The sequence below is a fragment of the Vicugna pacos genome, unplaced genomic scaffold, assembly GCF_048564905.1.
Source record: "Vicugna pacos unplaced genomic scaffold, VicPac4 SAC-SAT, whole genome shotgun sequence".
In the NCBI taxonomy this organism is placed as follows: Eukaryota; Metazoa; Chordata; class Mammalia; order Artiodactyla; family Camelidae; genus Vicugna; species Vicugna pacos.
This window is the reverse complement of record NW_027328721.1, coordinates 7,747,949-7,767,406: the sequence shown is the minus strand read 5'-3', so window position 1 is coordinate 7,767,406 and position 19,458 is coordinate 7,747,949.

Here is a 19,458-nt window from a genome sequence, read left to right as displayed (position 1 = left end):
AGTTGTCTCTCGAGCTCCCCCACGCACTGACAATTGTTCCGGAATCCTGAGCGTGGGGAGGTTCCACCAACGGTCGGCAGCGCGTGGGTTCTAACGGAATGCCTAAGCTCGTCTCCCCTGAGGGTTTTCCTAATGTCTCTGTGCCAGGGAATGCTAGGCGGGGTTGCAGGAAGTCCCAGAGGCAGAGGCTGCCTCCCCAAGGTCAGGGAAGGTATTTCTCGGACTTCCCCAAACAGGGAACACCTGTGACTGAAGAGAGCTGCGTGGAGTTGTCTCTCGAAATCCCCCACGCACTGACAAAGGTTCCGGAATCCTGAGCTTGGGGAGGTTCCAGCAACGGTCGGCAGCGCGTGAGTTCTAACGGAATGCCTAAGCTCGTCACCCCTGAGGATTTTCCTAATGTCTCTGTGCCAGGGAATGCTAGGGGGGGTTGCAGGAAGTCCCAGAGGCAGAGGCTGCCTCCCCAAGGTCAGGGAAGGTATTTCTCGGACTTCCCCAAACAGGGAACACCTGTGACTGAAGAGAGCTGCGTGGAGTTGTCTCTCGAACTCCCCCACGCACTGACAAAGGTTCCGGAATCCTGAGCTTGGGGAGGTTCCACCAACGGTCGGCAGCGCGTGAGTTCTAACGGAATGCCTAAGCTCGTCTCCCCTGAGGATTTTCCTAATGTCTCTGTGCGAAGGAACGCTAGGGGGGTTTGCAGGTAGTCCCAGGGACAGAGGCTGCCTCCCCAAGGTGAGGGAAGGTATTTCTCTCACTTCCCCGAACAGGGAACACCTGTGACTGAAGAGAGCTGCGTGGAGTTGTCTCTCGAGCTCCCCCACGCACTGACAATAGTTCCGGAATCCTGAGCGTGGGGATGTACCACCAGCGGTCGGCAGCGCGTAGGTTTTTACGGAATGCCTAAGCTCGACTCCCTTGAGGGTTTTCCTAATGTCTCTGTGCCAGGGAATGCTAGGGGGGTTTGCAGGAAGTCCCAGTGACAGAGGCTGCCTCCCAAAGGTCAGGGAAGGTATTTCTCAGACTTCTCCGAAGAGGGAACACCTGTGACTGAAGAGAGCTGCGTGGAGTTGTCTCTCGAGCTCCCCCACGCCCTGACAATGTTTCCGGAATCCTAAGCGTGGGGAGGTTCCAACAACGGTCGGCCGCGCGTGGGTCCTAAGGGAATGCATAAGTTCGTCTCCCCTGAGGGTTTTCCTAATGTCTCTGTGCCAGGGAATGCTAGGGGGGTTTGCAGGTAGTCCCAGGGACAGAGGCTGTCTACCCATAGTCAGGGAAGGTATTTCTCGGACTTCCCCGAACAGGGAACACCTGTGACTGAAGAGAGCTGCGTGGAGTTGTCTGTCGAGCTCCCCCACGCAGTGACAATGTTTCCGGAATCCTGAGCTTGTGGAGGTTCCACCAACGGTCGGCAGCGCGTGGGTTCTAACGGAATGCCTAAGCTCGTCTACCCTGAGTGTTTTCCTAATATCTCTGTGCCAGGGAATGCTAGGGGGGTTTGCAGGAAGTCCCAGGGACAGAGGCTGCCTCCCCAAGGTCAGGGACGTTATTTCTCAGACTTCCCCGAACAGGGAACACCTGTGACTGAAGAGAGCTGCGTGGAGTAGTCTCTCGAGCTCCCCCACGCCCTGACAATGGTTCTGGAATCCTGAGCGTGGGGAGGTTCCACCAACGGTCGGCAGCGCGTTGATTCTAACGGAATGCTTATGCTCGACTCCCCTGAGGGTTTTCCTAATGTCTCTGTGCCAGGGAATGATAAGGGGGTTTTCAGGAAATCCCAGTGACAGAGGCTGCCTCCCCAAGGTCAGGGAAGGTATTTCTCGGACTTCCCCGAACAGGGAACACCTGTGACTGAAGAGAGCTTCGTGGAGTTGTCTCTCGAGCTCCCCCACGCACTGACAATGGTTACAGAATCCTGAGCATAGGGAGATTCCACCAACGGTCGGCAGCGGGTGGGTTCAAAAGGAATGCCAAAGCTCGTCTCCCCTGAGGGTTTTCCTAATGTCTCTGTGCCAAGGAATGCTAGGGGGGTTTGCAGGAAATCCCAGAGGCAGAGGCTGCCTCCCCAAGGTCAGGGAAATTATTTCTCGGACTTCCCAGAGCAGGGAACACTTGTGACTGAAGAGAGCTGCGTGGAGTTGTCTCTCGAGCTTCCCCACGCACTGACAATGTTTCCGGAATCCTGAGCGTGGGGAGGTTCCACCAACGGTCGGCAGCACGTGGGTTCTAACGGAATGCCTAAGCTCGTCTCCCCTGAGGGTTTTCCTAATGTCTCTGTGCCAGGGAATGCTGGGGGTGTTTGCAGGAAGTCCCAGGGACAGAGGCTGACTCCCCAAGGTCAGGGACGGTATTTCTCAGACTTCCCCGAACAGGGAACACCTGTGACTGAAGACAGCTGCGTGGAGTTGTCTCTCGAGCTCCCCCACGCACTGACAATGTTTCCGGAATCCTGAGCGTGGGGAGGTTCCACCAACGGTCGGCAGCGCGTGGGTTCTAACGGAATGCCTAAGCTCATCTCCCCTGACGGTTTTCCTAATGTCTCTGTGCCAGGGAATGCTAGGGGGGCTTGCAGGAAGTCCCAGGGACAGAGGCTGCGACCCCAAGGTCAGGGACGGTATTTCTCGGACTTCCCCGAACAGGGAACACCTGTGACTGAAGAGAGATGCGTGGAGTTGTCTCTCGAGCTCCCCCACGCACTAACAATGTTTCCGGAATCCTGAGAGTGTGGAGGTTCCACCAACGGTCGGCAGCGCGTGGGTTCTAACGGAATGCCTAAGCTCGTCTCCCCTGAGGGTTTTCCTAATTTCTCTGTGCCAAGGAATGCTAGGGGCGTTTGCAGGAAGTCCCAGGGACAGAGGCTGCCTCCCCAAGTTGAGGGAAGTTATTTCTCGGACTTCCCCGAATAGGGAACACCTGTGACTGAAGAGAGCTGCGTGGAGTTGTGTCTCGAGCTCCCCCACGCACTGACAATGGTTCCGGAATTCTGAGCTTGGGGAGGTTCCACCAACGGTCGGCAGCGCGTGGGTTCTAACGGAATGCCTAAGCTCGTCTCCCCTGAGTGTTTTCCTAATGTCTCTGTGCCAGGGAATGCTTGGGGGGTTTGCAGGAAGTCCCAGGGACAGAGGCTGCCTCCCCAAGGTCAGGGAAGGTATTTCTCGGACTTCCCCGAACAGGGAACACCTGTGACTGAAGAGAGCTGCGTGGAGTTGTCTCTCGAGCTCCCCCACGCACTGACAATCGTTCCGGAATCCTGAGCGTGGGGAGGTGCCACCAACGGTCGGCAGCGCGTGGGTTCTAACGGAATGCTTAAGCTCGTCTCCCCTGAGGGTTTTCCTAATGTCACTGTGCCAGGGAATGCTAGGGGTATTTGCAGGTAGTCCCAGGGATTGAGGCTGCCTCCACAAGGTCAGAGAAGCTATTTCTCGGACTTCCCCGAACAGGGAATACCTGTAACTGAAGAGAGCTGCGTGGAGTTGTCTCTCGAGCTCCCCCACGCACTGACAATGGTTCCGGAATCCTGAGCGTGGGGAGGTTCCACCAACGGTCGGCAGCGCGTGGGTTCTAACGGAATGCCTAAGCTCGTCTCCCCTGAGGGTTTTCCTAATGTCTCTGTGCCAGGGAATGCTAGGGGGGTTTGCAGGAAGTCCCAGGGACTGATGCTGCCTCCCCAAGGTCAGGGAAGGTATTTCTCGGACTTCCCCGAACAGGGAACACCTGTGACTGAAGTGAGCTGCGTGGAGTTGTCTCTCGAGCTCCCCCACGCACTGAGAATGGTTGTGGAATCCTGAGCGTGGGGAGGTTCCACCAACGGTCGGCAGCGCGTGGGTTCTAACTGAATGCATAAGGTCGTCTCCCCTGAGGGTTTTCCTAATGTCTCTGTGCCAGGGAATGCTAGGGGGGTTTGCAGGAAGTCCCAGGGTGAGAGGCTGCTTCCCCAATGTCAGGGAATTGATTTCTCGGACTTCCCTGAGCATTGAACAACTGTGACTGAAGAGAGCTGCGTGGAGTTGTCTCTCGAGCTCCCCCACGCACTGACAATTTTTCCGGAATCCTGAGCGTGGGGAGGTTCCACCAACGGTCGGCAGCGCGTGGGTTCTAACGGAATGCCTAAGCTCGTCTCCCCTGAGGCTTTTCCTAATTTCTCTGTGCCAGGGAATGCTAGGGGTGTTTGCAGGAAGTCCCAGGGACAGAGGCTGCCTCCCCAAGGTCAGGGAAGGTATTTCTCGGACTTCCCCGAACAGGAACACATGTGACTGAAGAGAGCTGCGTGGAGTTGTCTCTCGAGCTCCCCCACGCACTGACAATTGTTCCGGAATCCTGAGCGTGGGGAGGTTCCACCAACGGTCGGCAGCGCGTGGGTTCTAACGGAATGCCTAAGCTCGTCTCCCCTGAGGGTTTTCCTAATGTCTCTGTGCCAGGGAATGCTAGGCGGGGTTGCAGGAAGTCCCAGAGGCAGAGGCTGCCTCCCCAAGGTCAGGGAAGGTATTTCTCGGACTTCCCCAAACAGGGAACACCTGTGACTGAAGAGAGCTGCGTGGAGTTGTCTCTCGAAATCCCCCACGCACTGACAAAGGTTCCGGAATCCTGAGCTTGGGGAGGTTCCAGCAACGGTCGGCAGCGCGTGAGTTCTAACGGAATGCCTAAGCTCGTCACCCCTGAGGATTTTCCTAATGTCTCTGTGCCAGGGAATGCTAGGGGGGGTTGCAGGAAGTCCCAGAGGCAGAGGCTGCCTCCCCAAGGTCAGGGAAGGTATTTCTCGGACTTCCCCAAACAGGGAACACCTGTGACTGAAGAGAGCTGCGTGGAGTTGTCTCTCGAACTCCCCCACGCACTGACAAAGGTTCCGGAATCCTGAGCTTGGGGAGGTTCCACCAACGGTCGGCAGCGCGTGAGTTCTAACGGAATGCCTAAGCTCGTCTCCCCTGAGGATTTTCCTAATGTCTCTGTGCGAAGGAACGCTAGGGGGGTTTGCAGGTAGTCCCAGGGACAGAGGCTGCCTCCCCAAGGTGAGGGAAGGTATTTCTCTCACTTCCCCGAACAGGGAACACCTGTGACTGAAGAGAGCTGCGTGGAGTTGTCTCTCGAGCTCCCCCACGCACTGACAATAGTTCCGGAATCCTGAGCGTGGGGATGTACCACCAGCGGTCGGCAGCGCGTAGGTTTTTACGGAATGCCTAAGCTCGACTCCCTTGAGGGTTTTCCTAATGTCTCTGTGCCAGGGAATGCTAGGGGGGTTTGCAGGAAGTCCCAGTGACAGAGGCTGCCTCCCAAAGGTCAGGGAAGGTATTTCTCAGACTTCTCCGAAGAGGGAACACCTGTGACTGAAGAGAGCTGCGTGGAGTTGTCTCTCGAGCTCCCCCACGCCCTGACAATGTTTCCGGAATCCTAAGCGTGGGGAGGTTCCAACAACGGTCGGCCGCGCGTGGGTCCTAAGGGAATGCATAAGTTCGTCTCCCCTGAGGGTTTTCCTAATGTCTCTGTGCCAGGGAATGCTAGGGGGGTTTGCAGGTAGTCCCAGGGACAGAGGCTGTCTACCCATAGTCAGGGAAGGTATTTCTCGGACTTCCCCGAACAGGGAACACCTGTGACTGAAGAGAGCTGCGTGGAGTTGTCTGTCGAGCTCCCCCACGCAGTGACAATGTTTCCGGAATCCTGAGCTTGTGGAGGTTCCACCAACGGTCGGCAGCGCGTGGGTTCTAACGGAATGCCTAAGCTCGTCTACCCTGAGTGTTTTCCTAATATCTCTGTGCCAGGGAATGCTAGGGGGGTTTGCAGGAAGTCCCAGGGACAGAGGCTGCCTCCCCAAGGTCAGGGACGTTATTTCTCAGACTTCCCCGAACAGGGAACACCTGTGACTGAAGAGAGCTGCGTGGAGTAGTCTCTCGAGCTCCCCCACGCCCTGACAATGGTTCTGGAATCCTGAGCGTGGGGAGGTTCCACCAACGGTCGGCAGCGCGTTGATTCTAACGGAATGCTTATGCTCGACTCCCCTGAGGGTTTTCCTAATGTCTCTGTGCCAGGGAATGATAAGGGGGTTTTCAGGAAATCCCAGTGACAGAGGCTGCCTCCCCAAGGTCAGGGAAGGTATTTCTCGGACTTCCCCGAACAGGGAACACCTGTGACTGAAGAGAGCTTCGTGGAGTTGTCTCTCGAGCTCCCCCACGCACTGACAATGGTTACAGAATCCTGAGCATAGGGAGATTCCACCAACGGTCGGCAGCGAGTGGGTTCAAAAGGAATGCCAAAGCTCGTCTCCCCTGAGGGTTTTCTAATGTCTCTGTGCCAAGGAATGCTAGGGGGGTTTGCAGGAAATCCCAGAGGCAGAGGCTGCCTCCCCAAATTCAGGGAAATTATTTCTCGGACTTCCCAGAGCAGGGAACACTTGTGACTGAAGAGAGCTGCGTGGAGTTGTCTCTCGAGCTCCCCCACGCACTGACAATGTTTCCGGAATCCTGAGCTTGGGGAGGTTCCACCAACGGTCGGCAGCACGTTGGTTCTAACGGAATGCCTAAGCTCGTCTCCCCTGAGGGTTTTCCTAATGTCTCTGTGCCAGGGAATGCTAGGGGGGTTTGCAGGAAGTCCCAGGGACAGAGGCTGACTCCCCAAGGTCAGGGACGGTATTTCTCAGACTTCCCCGAACAGGGAACACCTGTGACTGAAGACAGCTCCGTGGAGTTGTCTCTCGAGCTCCCCCACGCACTGACAATGTTTCCGGAATCCTGAGCGTGGGGAGGTTCCACCAACGGTCGGCAGCGCGTGGGTTCTAACGGAATGCCTAAGCTCATCTCCCCTGAGGGTTTTCCTAATGTCTCTGTGCCAGGGAATGCTAGGGGGGCTTGCAGGAAGTCCCAGGGACAGAGGCTGCGACCCCAAGGTCAGGGACGGTATTTCTCGGACTTCCCCGAACAGGGAACACCTGTGACTGACGAGAGATGCGTGGAGTTGTCTCTCGAGCTCCCTCACGCACTGACAATGTTTCCGGAATCCTGAGCGTGGAGAGGTTCCACCAACGGTCGGCAGCGCGTGTGTTCTAACGGAATGCCTAAGGTCGTCTCCCCTGAGGGTTTTCCTAATTTCTCTGTGCCAAGGAATGCTAGGGGCGTTTGCAGGAAGTCCCAGGGACAGAGGCTGCCTCCCCAAGGTGAGGGAAGGTATTTCTCGGACTTCCCCGAATAGGGAACACCTGTGACTGAAGAGAGCTGCGTGGAGTTGTCTCTCGAGCTCCCCCACGCACTGACAAAGATTCCGGAATCCTGAGCGAGGGGAGGTTCCACCAACGGTCGGCAGCGCGTGGGTTCTCACTGAATGCCTAAGCTCGTCTCCCCTGAGGGTTTTCCTAATGTCTCTGTGCCAGGGAATATTAGGGGGGTTTGCAGGAATTCGCAGGGACAGAGGATGCCTCCCCAAATCAGGGAAGGAATTTCTCGGAATTCCCCGAACAGGGAACACCTGTGACTGAAGAGAGCTGCGTGGAGTAGTCTCTCGAGCTCTCCCCGCACTGACAACGGTTCTGGAATCCTGAGCGTGTGGAGGTTCCACCAACGGTCGGCAGCGCGTGGGTTCTAACGGAATGCCTAAACTCGTCTCCCCTGAGGGTTTTCCTAATGTCTCTATGCCAGTGAATGCTAGGGGGGTTTGCAGGAAGACCCAGGGACAGAGGCGGCCTCCCCAAGGCCAGGGAATGTATTTCTCGGACTTCCCCGAACACGGAACACCTGTGACTGAAGAGAGATGCGTGGAGTTGTCTCTCGAGCTCCCCCACGCACTGACAATGGTTCCGGAATCCTGAGCGTGGGGAGGTTCCACCAACGGTCGGCAGCGCGTGGGTTTTTACGGAATGCCTAAGCTCGTCACCCTTGAGGGTTTTCCTAATGTCTCTTTGCTAGGGAATGCTAGGGGGGTTTGCAGGAAGTCCCAGTGACAGAGGATGCATCCCAAAGTTCAGATAAGTTATTTCTCGGACTTCCCCGAAGAGGGAACACCTGTGACTGAAGAGAGCTGCGTGGAGTTGTCTCTCGAGTTCCCGCTTGCACTGACAATGTTTCCGGAATCCTGAGAGTGGGGAGGTTCCACCAACGGTCGGCAGCGCGTGGGTTCTAACGGAATGCCTAAGCTCGTCTCCCCTGAGGTTTTCCTAATGTCTCTGTGCCAGGGAATGCTAGGGGGGTTTGCAGGAAGTCCCAGTGACAGAGGCTGCCTCCCAAAGGTCAGGTAAGGTATTTCTCGGACTTCTCCGAAAAGGGAACACCTGTGACTGAAGAGAGCTGCGTGGAGTTGTCTCTCGAGCTCCCCCACGCCCTGACAATGGTTCCGGAATCCTGAGCGTGGGGAGGTTCCAACAACGGTCGGCAGCGCATGGGTTCTAAAGGAATGCATAAGTTCGTCTCCCCTGAGGGTTTTCCTAATGTCTCTGTGCCAGGGAATGCTAGGGGGGTTTGCAGGTAGTCCCAGGGACAGAGGCTGCCTCCCCTAGGTCAGGGAAGTTATTTCTCGGAATCGCCGAACAGGGAACACCTGTGACTGAACAGAGCTGCGTGGAGTTGTCTCTCGAGCTCCCCCACGCACTGACAATCTTTCCAGAATCCTGAGCGTGGGGAGGTTCCACCAACGGTCGGCAGCACGTGGGTTCTAACGGAATGCTTAAGCTCGTCTCCCCTGAGGGTTTTCCTAATGTCTCTGTGCCAGGGAATGCTGGGGGGGTTTGCAGGAAGTCCCAGGGACAGAGGCTGCCTCCCCAAGGTCAGGGACGGTATTTCTCAGACTTCCCCGAACAGGGAACACCTGTGACTGAAGAGAGCTGCGTGGAGTTGTCTATCGAGCTCCCCCACGCACTGACAATGTTTCCGGAATCCTGAGCGTGGGGAGGTTCCACCAACCGTCGGCAGCGCGTGGGTTCTAACGGAATGCCTAAGCTCATCTCCCCTGAGGGTTTTCCTAAAGTCTCTGTGCCAGGGAATGCTAGGGGGGTTTGCAGGAACTCCCAGGGACAGAGACTGCGACCCCAAGGTCAAGGACGGTATTTCTCGGACTTCCCCGAACAGGGAACACCTGTGACTGAAGAGAGATGCGTGGAGTTGTCTCTCGAGCTCCCTCACGCACTGACAAAGGTTCCGGAATCCTGAGCGTGTTGAGGATCCACCAACGGTCGGCAGCGCGTGGGTTCTAATGGAATGCCTAAGCTCGTCTCCCCTGAGGGTTTTCCTAATGTCTCTGTGCCAAGGAATGCTAGGGGGGTTTGCAGGAAGTCCCAGGGACAGAGGCTGCCTCCACAAGCTCAGGGAAGGTCTTTCTCGGACTTCCCCGAACAGGGAACACCTGTGACTGAAGAGAGCTGCGTGGAGTTGTCTCTCGAGCTCCCCCACGCCCTGACAATGGTTCGGGAATCCTGAGCGTGGGGAGGTTCCAACAACGGTCGGCAGCGCGTGGGTTCTAAAGGAATGCATAAGTTCGTCTCCCCTGAGGGTTTTCCTAATGTCTCTGTGCCAGGGAATGCTAGGGGGGTTTGCAGGAAGTCCCAGTGACAGAGGCTGCCTCCCAAAGGTCAGGGAAGGTATTTCTCGGACTTCTCCGAAAAGGGAACACCTGTGACTGAAGAGAGCTGCGTGGAGTTGTTTCTCGAGCTCCCCCACGCCCTGACAATGGTTCCGGAATCCTGAGCGTGGGGAGGTTCCAACAACTGTCGGCAGCGCGTGGGTTCTAAAGGAATGCATAAGTTCGTCTCCCCTGAGGGTTTTCCTAATGTCTCTGTGCCAGGGAATGCTAGGGGGGTTTGCAGGTAGTCCCAGGGACAGAGGCTGCCTCCCCAAGGTCAGGGAAGTTATTTCTCAGAATCCCCGAACAGGGAACACCTGTGACTGAAGAGAGCTGCGTGGAGTTGTCTCTCGAGCTCCCTCACGCACTGACAATGTTTCCGGAATCCTGAGCGTGGGGAGGTTCCACCAAAGGTCGGCAGCACGTGGGTTCTAACGGAATGCCTAAGCTCGTCTCCCCTGAGTGTTTTCCTAATGTCTCTGTGCCAGGGAATGCTGGGGGGGCTTGCAGGAAGTCCCAGGGACAGAGGCTGACTCCCCAAGGTCAGGGACGGTATTTCTCAGACTTCCCCGAACAGGGAACACCTGTGACTGAAGAGAGCTGCGTGTAGTTGTCTCTCGAGCTCCCCCACGCACTGACAATGTTTCCGGAATCCTGTGCGTGGGTAGGTTCCACCAACGTTCGGCAGCGCGTGGGTTCAAACGGAATGCCTAAGCTCATCTCCCCTGAGAGTTTTCCTAATGTCTCTGTGCCAGGGAATGCTAGGGGGGTTTGCAGGAAGTCCCAGGGACAGAGGCTGTGACCCCAAGGTCAGGGACGGTATTTCTCGGACTTCCCCGAACAGGGAACACCTGTGACTGAAGAGAGATGCGTGGAGTTGTCTCTCGAGCTCCCCCACGCCCTGAAAATGTTTCCGGAATCCTGAGCGTGGGGAGGTTCCACCAACGGTCGGCAGCGCGTGGGTTCTAACGGAATGCCTAAGCTCGTCTCCCCTGAGGGTTTTCCTAATGTCTCTGTGCCAAGGAATGCTAGGGGCGTTTGCAGGAATTCCCAGGGACAGAGGCTGCCTCCCCAAGGTCAGGGAAGGTATTTCTCGGACTTCCCCGAACAGGGAACACCTGTGACTGGAGAGAGCTGCGTGGAGTTGTCTCTCGAGCTCCCCCACGCACTGACAATGGTTCTGGAATCCTGAGCGAGGGGAGGTTCCACCAACGGTCGGCAGCGCGTGGGTTCTCACTGAATGCCTAAGCTCGTCTCCCCTGAGGATTTTCCTAATATCTCTGTGCCAGGGAATATTAGGGGGGTTTGCAGGAATTCCCAGGGACAGAGGCTGCCTCCCCAAATCAGGGAAGGAATTTCTCGGAATTCCCCGAACAGTGAACACCTGTGACTGAATAGAGCTGCGTGGAGTTGTCTCTCGAGCTCCCCCCGCACTGACAACTGTTCCGGAATCCTGAGCGTGGGGAGGTTCCACCAACGGTCGGCAGCGCGTGGGTTCTAATGGAATGCCTAAACTCGTCTCCCCTGAGGGTTTTCCTAATGTCTCTATGCCAGGGAATGCTAGGGGGGTTTGCAGGAAGACCCAGGGACAGAGGCGGCCTCCCCAAGGTCAGGGAAGGTGTTTCTCGGACTTCCCCGAACAGGGAACACCTGTGACTGAAGAGAGATGCGTGGAGTTGTCTCTCGAGCTCCCCCACGCACTGACAATGGTTCCGGAATCCTGAGCGTGGGGAGGTTCCAGGAACGGTCGGCAGCGCGTGGGTTTTTACGGAATGCCTAAGCTCGTCACCCTTGAGGGTTTTCCTAATGTCTCTTTGCTAGGGAATGCTAGGGGGGTTTGCAGGAAGTCCCAGTGACAGAGGATGCATCCTAAAGTTCAGGGAAGTTATTTCTCGGACTTCCCCGAAGACGGAACACCTGTGACTGAAGAGAGCTGCGTGGAGTTGTCTCTCGAGCTCCCCCTTGCACTGACAATGTTTCCGGAATCCTGAGAGTGGGGAGGTTCCACCAACGGTCGGCAGCGCGTGGGTTCTAACGGAATGCCTAAGCTCGTCTCCCCTGAGGTTTTCCTAATGTCTCTGTGCCAGGGAATGCTAGGGGGGTTTGCAGGTAGTCCCAGGGACAGAGGCTGCCTCCCCAAGGTCAGGGAAGTTATTTCTCGGACTTCCGTGAACAAGGAACTCCTGTGACTGAATAGAGCTGCGTGGAGTTGTCTCTCGAGCTCCCCACGCACTGACAATGTTTCCGGAATCCTGAGCGTGGGGAGGTTCCACCAACGGTCGGCAGCGCGTGGGTTCTAACGGAATGCTTAAGCTCGTCATCCCTGAGGGTTTTCCTAATGTCTCTGTGCCAGGGAATGCTATGGGGTTTTGTAGGAAATCCCAGTGACATAGGCTGCCTCCCCAAGTTCAGGGAAGGTATTTCTCGGACTTCCCCGAACAGGGAACACCTGTGACTGAAGAGAGCTGCGTGGAGTTTTCTCTAGAGCTCCCCGACGCACTGACAATGGTTCCGGAATCCTGAGCGTGGGGAGGTTCCACCAACGGTCGTCAGCGAGTGGGTTCTAACGGAATGCCTAAGTTCGTCTCCCCTGAGGGTTTTCCTAATGTCTCTGTGCCAGGGTATGCTAGGCGGTTTGCAGGAAGTCCCAGAGGCTGAGGCTGCCTCCCCAAGGTCAGGGAATTTATTTCTCGGACTTCCCCGAACAGGTAACTCCTGTGACTGAATAGAGCTGCGTGGAGTTGTCTCTCAAGCTCCCCACGCACTGACAATGTTTCCGGAATCCTCAGCGTGGGGAGGTTCCACCAACGGTCGGCAGCGCGTGGGTTCTAACGGAATGCCTTATCTCGTCTAACCTGAGGGTTTTCCTAATGTCTCTTTGCCAGGGAATGCTATGGGGGTTTGTAGGAAGTCCCAGGGACAGAGGCTGCCTCACCAAGTTCAGGGAAGTTATTTCTCGGACTTCCGTGAAGAAGGAACTCCTGTGACTGAAGAGAGCTTCGTTGAGTTGTCTCTCGAGCTCCCCCACGCACTGACAATGGTTCCGGAATCCTGAGCGTGGGGATGTTCCACCAACGGTCGGCAGGGCTTGGGTTCTAACAGAATGCCTAAGCTCGTCTCCCCTGAGGGTTTTCCTAATGTCTCTGTGCCAGGGAATGCTAGGGGGTTTTGCAGGAATTCCCAGGAACAGAGGCTGCCTCCCCAAGTTCAGGGAAAGTATTTCTCGGACTTCTCTGAATAGGGAACACCTGAGACTGAAGAGAGCTGCGTGGAGTTGTCTCTCGAGCTCCCCCACGCACTGACAATGGTTCCGGAATCCTGAGCTTGGGGAGGTTCCACCAACGGTCGGCAGCGCGTGGGTTCTAACGGAATGCCTAAGCTCATCTCCCCTGATTGTTTTCCTAATGTCTCTGTGCCAGGGAATGCTAGGGGATTTTGCAGGAAGTCCCAGAGGCAGAGGCTGCCTCCCCAAGGTCACGGAATGTATTTCTCGGACTTCCCCGAGCAGGGAACACCTGTGACTGAAGAGAGCTGCGTGGAGTTGTCTCTCGAGCTCCCCCACGCACTGACAATGGTTTCGGAATCCTGAGCGTTGGGAGGTTCCACCAACGGTCGGCAGCGCGTGGGTTCTAACGGAATGCCTAAGCTCGTCTCCCCTGAGGGTTTTCCTAATGTCTCTGTGCCAGGGAATGCTAGGGGGGTTTGCAGGAAGCCCTAGTGACAGAGGCTGTCTATCCAAGGTCAGGGAATTTATTTCTCGGACTTCCCCGAACATGGAACCCCTGTGACTGAAGAGAGCTGCGTGGAGTTGTCTCTCGAACTCCCACGCACTGACAATGTTTCCGGAATTCTGAGCATGTGGAGGTTGCACCAACTGTCGGCAGCGCGTGGGTTCTAACGGATTGCCTAAGCTCGTCTCCCCTGAGGGTTTTCCTAATGTCTCTGTGCCAGGGAATGCTAGGGGGGTTTGCAGGAACTCCCAGGGACAGAGGCTGCATCCCCAAGTTCAGGGAAATTATTTCTCAGAGTTCCCCGAACAGGGAACACCTGTGACTGAAGAGAGCTGCGTGGAGTTGTCTCTCGAGCTCCCCCACGCACTGACAATGGATCCGGGATCTTGAGCGTGGGGAGGTTTCTCCAACGGTCGGTAGCGCGAGTGTTCTAACGGAATGCCTTATCTCGTCTCCCCTGAGGGTTTTTCTATTGTCTCTGTGCAAGGCAAAGCTAGGGGTGTTTACAGGAATCCCAGGGACAGAGGCTGCCTCCCCAAAATCAGGGAACATATTTCTCGGACTTCCCCGAACAGGGAACACCTGTGACTGAAGATAGCTGCGTGGAGTTGTCTCTCGAGCTCCCCGACGCACTGACAATGGTTCCTTAATCCTGAGCGTGGGAAGGTTCCAGCAACGGTCGGCAGCGCGTGGGTTCTAACAGAATGCTTTAGCTCGTCTCCCCTGAGGGTTTTCCTAATGTCTCTGTGCCAGGGAATGCTAGGGGGGTTTGCAGGAAGCCCTAGTGACAGAGGCTGTCTATCCAAGGTCAGGGAATTTATTTCTCGGACTTCCCCGAACATGGAACCCCTGTGACTGAAGAGAGCTGCGTGGAGTTGTCTCTCGAACTCCCACGCACTGACAATGTTTCCGGAATTCTGAGCATGTGGAGGTTGCACCAACGGTCGGCAGCGCGTGGGTTCTAACGGATTGCCTAAGCTCGTCTCCCCTGAGGGTTTTCCTAATGTCTCTGTGCCAGGGAATGCTAGGGGGGTTTGCAGGAACTCCCAGGGACAGAGGCTGCATCCCCAAGTTCAGGGAAGGTATTTCTCAGAGTTCCCCGAACAGGGAACACCTGTGACTGAAGAGAGCTGCGTGGAGTTGTCTCTCGAGCTCCCCCACGCACTGACAATGGATCCGGGATCTTGAGCGTGGGGAGGTTTCTCCAACGGTCGGTAGCGCGAGTGTTCTAACGGAATGCGTTATCTCGTCTCCCCTGAGGGTTTTTCTAATGTCTCTGAGCAAGGTAAAGCTAGGGGTGTTTACAGGAATCCCAGGGACAGAGGCTGCCTCCCCAAAATCAGGGAAGATATTTCTCGGACTTCCCCGAACAGGGAACACCTGTGACTGAAGACAGCTGCGTGGAGTTGTCTCTCGAGCTCCCCGACGCACTGACAATGGTTCCTTAATCCTGAGCGTGGGAAGGTTCCAGCAACGGTCGGCAGCGCGTGGGTTCTAACAGAATGCTTTAGCTCGTCTCCCCTCAGGGTTTTCCTAATGTCTCTGTGCCAGGGAATGCTAGGGGGGTTTGCAGGAAGTCCCAGGGACAGAGGCTGCCTCCCCAAGGTCAGGGAAGGTATTTCTCGGACTTCCCCGAACAGGGAACACCTGTGACTGAAGAGAGCTGCGTGGAGTTGTCTCTCGAGCTCCCCACGCACTGACAATGTTTCCCGAATCCTGAGAGTGGGGAGGTTCCACCAACGGTCGACAGCGCGTGGGTTCTAACGGAATGCCTAAGATCGTCTCCCCTAAGGGTTTTCCTAATGTCTCTGTGCCAGGGAATGCTAGGGGGGTTTGCAGGAAGTCCCAGGGACAGAGGCTGCCTCCCCAAGGTCAGGGAAGGAATTTCTCGGACTTCCCCGAACAGGGAACACCTGTGACTGAAGAGAGCTGCGTTGAGTTTTCTCACTAGGTCCCCCACGCACTGACAATGGTTCCGGAATCCTGAGCGTGGGGAGGTTCCACCAACGGTCGGCAGGTCTTGGGTTCTAACAGAATGCCTAAGCTCTTCTCCCCTGAGGGTTTTCCTAATGTCTCTGTGCCAGGGAATGCTAGGGGGATTTGCAGGAAGTCCCAGTGACAGAGGCCGCCTCCCCAAGTTCAGGGAAGGTGTTTCTCGGACTTCCAAGAACAGGGAACACCTGTGACTGAAGAGAGCTGTGTGGAGTTGTCTCTCGAGCTCCCCCACGCACTGACAATGGTTCCGGAATCCTGAGAGTGGGGAGGATCCACCACGGTCGGCAGCGCGTTGGTTCTAACGGAATGCCTAAGCTCGTCTCCCCTGAGGGTTTTCCTAATGTCTCTGTGCCAGGGAATGCTAGGGGGGTTTGCAGGAAGCCCTAGTGACAGAGGCTGATTCCCCAAGGTCAGGGAAGTTATTTCTCGGATTTCCGCGAACAGGGAACACCTGTGACTGAAGAGAGCTGCGTGGAGTTTTCTCTCAATCTCCCCACGCACGTACAATGGTTCCGGAATCCTGAGCGTGTGGAGGTTGCAGCAACGGTCGGCAGCACGTGGGTTCTAACGGAATGCCTAAGCTCGTCTCCCCTGAGGGTTTTCCTAATGTCTCTGTGCCAGGGAATGCTAGGTTGGTTTGCAGGAAGTCCCAGAGGCAGAGGCTGCCTCCCCACGTTCAGGGAAATTATTTCTCGGACTTCCCCGAAGAGGGAACACCTGTGACTGAAGAGAGCTGCGTGGAGTTGTCTCTCGAGCTCCCCGACACACTGATAATGGTTCCGCAATCCTGAGCGTGGGGAGGTTCCACCAACGGTCGGCAGCGAGTGGGTTCTAACGGAATGCCTTAGTTCGTCTCCCCTGAGTTTTTTCCTAATGTCTCTGTGCCAGGGAATGCTAGGGTTTTGCAGGAAATCCCAGTGACAGAGGCTGCCTCCAAAAGGTCAGGGAAGGTATTTCTTGGACTTCCCCGGACAGGGAACTCCTGTGACTGAAGAGAGCTACGTGGAGTTGTCTCTCGAACTCCCACGCACTGACAATGTTTCCGGAATCCTGAGCATGTGGAGGTTGCACCAACGGTCGGCAGCGCGTGGGTTCTAACGGAATGCCTAAGCTCGCCTCCCCTGAGGGTTTTCCTAATGTCTCTGTGCCAGGGAATGCTAGGGGGGTTTGCAGGAAATCCCAGTGACAGAGGCTGCCTCCCCAAGTTCAGGGAAGTTATTTCTCGGACTTCCCCGAAGAGGGAACACCTGTGACTGAAGAGAGCTGCGTGGAGTTGTCACCTGACCTCCCCCACGCTCTGACAATGGTTCCGGAATCCTGAGCGTGGGGAGGTTCCACCAACGGTCGACAACGCGTGGGTTCTAACGGAATGCCTAAGCTCATCTCCCCTGAGGGTTTTTCTAATTTCTCTGTGCCAGGGAATGCTATGGGATTTTGCAGGAAGTCCCAGAGGCAGAGGCTGCCTCCCCAAGGGCAGGGAATGTATTTCTCGGACTTCCCCGAGCAGGGAACACCTGTGACTGAAGAGAGCTGCGTGGAGTTGTCTCTCGAGCTCCCCACGCACTGACAATGCTTCCGGAATCTTGAGCGTGGGGAGGTTCCACCAACGGTCGGCAGTGAGTGGGTTCTAACGGAATGCCTAAGCTCGTCTCCCCTGAGGGTTTTCCTAATGTCTCAGTGCCAGGGAATGCTAGGGGGTTTGCAGGAAATCCCAGTGACAGAGGCTGCCTCCCCAAGTTCAGGGAAGGTGTTTCTCGGACTTCCCCGAACAGGGAACACCTGTGACTGAAGACAGCTGCGTGGAGTTGTCTCTCGAGCTCCCCGACGCACTGACAATGGTTCTGGAATCCTGAGGGTGGGGAGGTTCCACCAACGGTCGGCAGCGAGTGGGTTCTAACGGAATGCCTATGCTCGTCTCCCTTGAGGGCTTTCCTAATGTCTCAGTGCCAGGGAATGCTAGGGGGTTTGCAGGAAATCCCAGTGACAGAGGCTGCCTCCCCATGTTCAGGGAAGGTATTTCTCGGACTTCCCCGAACAGGGAACCCCTGTGACTGAAGAGAGCTGCGTGGAGTTGTCTCTCGAGCTCCCCGACACACTGATAATGGTTCCTGAATCCTGAGCGCGGGGAGGTTCCACCAACTGTCGGTAGCGCGTGGGTTCTAACGGAATGCCTAAGCTCGTCTCCCCTGAGAGTTTTCCTAATGTCTCTGTTCCAGGGAATGCTAGGGGGGTTTGCAGGAAGTCCCAGGGACAGAGGCTGACTCCCCAAGGTCAGGGAAGGTATTTCTTGGACTTCCCCGAACAGGGAACACCTGTGACTGAAGAGAGCTGCGTGAAGTTGTCTCTCGAGCTCCCCCACACACTGACAACGGTTCCTGAATCCTGAGCGTGGGGAGGTTCCACCAACGGTCGTCAGCGCGTGCGTTCTAACGGAATGCCTAAGCTCGTCTCCCCTGAGGGTTTTCCTAATGTCTCTGTGCCAGGGAATGCTAGGGGGATTTGCAGGAAGTCGCAGTGACAGAGGCCGCCTCCCCAAGTTCAGGGAAGGTGTTTCTCGGACTTCCAAGAACAGGGAACACCTGTGACTGAAGAGAGCTGCGTGGAGTTTTCTCTCTAGGTCCCCCACGCACTGACAATGGTTCCGGAATCCTGAGCGTGGGGAGGTTCCACCAACGGTCGGCAGGTCTTGGGTTCTAACAGAATGCCTAAGCTCGTCTCCCCTGAGGGTTTTCGTAATGTCTCTGTGCCAGGGAATGCTAGGGGTGTTTGCAGGAAGTCCCAGGGACAGAGGCTGCCTCCCCAAGGTCAGGGAAGGTATTTCTCGGACTTCTCCGAATAGGGAACACCTGAGACTGAAGAGAGCTGCGTGGAGTTGTCTCTCGAGCTCCCACAAGCAATGACAATGGTTCCAGAATCCTGAGCATGGGGAGGTTCAACCAACGGTCGGCAGCGCGTGGGTTCGAACGGAATGCCTAAGATCGTCTCCCCTGAGGCTTTTCCTAATGTCTCTGTGCCAGGGAATGCTAGGGGATTTGTAGGAAATTCCCGTGACAGAGGCTGCCTCCCCAAGTTCAGGGAAGATATTTCTCGGACTTCCCCGAACAGGGAACACCTGTGACTGAAGAGAGCTGCGTGGAGTTGTCTCTCGAGCTCCCCCACGCACTGACAATATTTCCGGAATCCTGAGCGTGGGGAGGTTCCACCAACGGTCGGCAGCGCGTGGGTTCTAACGGAATGCCTAAACTCGTCTCCCCTGAGGGTTTTCCTAATGTCTCTATGCCAGGGAATGCTAGGCGGTTTGCAGTAAGTCCCAGAGGCAGAGGCTGCCTCCCAAAGTTCACAGAAATTATTTCTCGGACTTCCCCGAGCAGGGAACACCTGTGACTGAAGAGAGCTACGTGGAGTTGTCTCACGAGCTCCCCGCCGCACTGACAATGGTTCCGGAATCCTGAGCGTGGGAAGGTTCCAGCAACGGTCGGCAGCGCGTGGGTTCTTACGGAATGCCTATGCTCGTCTCCCCTGAGGGTTTTCCTAATGTCTCTGTGCCAGGGAATGCTAGGGGGGTTTGCAGGAAGTCCCAGTGTCAGAGGATGCCTCCCCAAGGTTAGGGAAGTAATTTCTCGGACTTCCCCGAACAGGGAACACCTGTGACTGAAGAGAGCTGCATGCAGTTGTCTCTCGAGCTCCCCCACACACTGACAATGTTTCCAGAATCTTGAGCGTGTGGAGGTTCTACCAACGGTCGGCAGCTGCTGGGTTCTAACGGAATGCATAAGATCGTCTCCCCTGAGGGTTTTCCTAATGTCTCTGTGCCAGGGAATACTTGGGTGGTTTGCAGGAATTCCCAGTGACAGAGGCTGAATCCCAAAATTGAGGGAAGTTATTTTTCGGACTTCCCCGAACAGGGAACACCTGTGACTGAAGAGAGCTGCGAGGAGTTGTCTCTCGTGCTCCCCCACACACTGAGAATGGTTCCGGAATCCTGAGCGTGGGGAGGTTCCAGCAACGGTCGTCAGCGGGTGGGTTCTAACGGAATGCCTAAGCTCGTCTCCCCTGAGGGTTTTCCTAACTTCTCTGTGCCAGGGAATGCTAGGGGGGTTTGCAGGGAGTCCCAGTGACAGAGTCAGCCTCCCCATGGTCAGGGAAGGTATTTCTCCGACTTCCCCGAAGAGGGAACACCTGTGACTGAAGAGAGCTGCAT